Here is a 1,255-nt window from a genome sequence, read left to right as displayed (position 1 = left end):
CTCCGAGCCCCTTTCCAGCCCCGGGACCCCCGAGCCCCTTTCCCGGCACCGGGACCTCCGAGCCCCTTTCCAGCCCCGGCACCCCCGAGCCCCTTTCCCGGCCGTGCCGCCCCTGCAGCCCCCAGACCCCCCCGCCGGGGTCCCGCCAATCCCAGGGGTCCCCCCTCTCGGGCTCCCCGCTTTGGGCTTCTGGGGCTCTCCTCTCTCCGGGGTCCCGCTTAGGGAAGCCGCGGCTCTCCCGGGGCTCCCCAAAACCGGTGTCCCCCCGCCGGCCCCGCGCCGTCCCCACGGGGCCCCGGCAGAGCTCGGAGGGCCCGGCCCGGGAAGCCCAACCCCCACCGCGGGGGGACCCGCATCCCCCCGCCCCCGCCGGGGCTCTGCCGCCACCGCCACCGGCACTCCCAAAAACACCTCCCGGGACCCCCCGATATCCGCCCAAGGGGCATCTGCGGCTCGCCTTTGGAGTCCCGCAAGCTCCAAACATCGCGCCGCCCGCCCCGACAGACAGCATCAAACAGCGAGCCCCAAATCGATTCCCTGCGAGCTCCAAATATCCCTCCCCCCTCCAAAAACACCGCCCGGCATGTTTGGGCCGAGCTCCCCCTCCCCGGGCACCTGCGGGATGCGGGGCGGGCGATGCTCCCGGCCCGAGCGGCTGCGGATCCAGAGAGCGGTGCCTGCACGTGGAGCCTCCTCTGCCTGCTCCGGCTCCTCCTTCTTCCCCCCGTGCCTCCTCTTCCTCCTCCTCTGTCCCGCCTCCTCCTCCTCCTGCCCTTCCTCCGGGAGCTCTCGGGGCAGCGGGGCCGGGCCGGGCCACGATGGGAAAGGGCTGGGTCACCCCAGAGCGAGCTGGGGCAGCGGAGCTTTGGGGCAACAACGGCAAAGGGGTGCGAGAGGGGGGATCCGGGCAGGTGGGACAGCGGCAAAGGGCTTCCAGTGGGCTCCCCCAGTTAAGCCCAGCACCCCGTCCCAGCCCTCCCCATCCCCGGCTGAGTGCGGGGCTCAGCCCAGGACCCGTCGCCGTTCGGGGCTCCCCCGAGTGCAGCAAACGGGAGAGTGCCCCCCGGGTGAATTTTTGGGGTTCTCTCTACCATCGGCGCTTTAAGAGCCCCCGGTAAAGTCGGTGCCCACTGTAACTCCCGTTAAAAGGGCAACACCACTCCCGTTGATTCCGGCAGCGGAGCCCCGGAGGGGGGGGTCGGGGGTCCCGGGAGGGTTTGAGGGTCCCGGCGGGGTTTGGGGGTCCCGGCGGGGT

At 72.1% G+C, this 1,255-nt stretch overlaps 1 protein-coding gene across 1 annotated transcript in view; it reads right to left on the bottom strand.

The window, feature by feature from the left end:
• LOC121660857 (zinc finger protein 391-like) overlaps nucleotides 1-757 on the bottom strand; it is a 5,100-nt gene extending 4,343 nt beyond the window's left edge. Inside the window, exon 1 of the mRNA XM_042020415.1 lies at nucleotides 616-757. The gene's annotated coding sequence lies outside the window, so the exon portion shown is untranslated. The remainder of the gene's footprint in view (nucleotides 1-615) is intronic.
• Between the last annotated feature and the right edge of the window lie 498 nt (nucleotides 758-1,255).

This window comes from Corvus kubaryi, unplaced genomic scaffold (genome assembly GCF_017639235.1).
Source record: "Corvus kubaryi isolate FWS band 111438036 unplaced genomic scaffold, C.kubaryi_AGA036_p1.0 36975, whole genome shotgun sequence".
NCBI classification, from domain to species: domain Eukaryota; kingdom Metazoa; phylum Chordata; class Aves; order Passeriformes; family Corvidae; genus Corvus; species Corvus kubaryi.
Note: the sequence above shows the minus strand (reverse complement) of the source record. Positions and strands in the feature narration are given on the sequence as shown.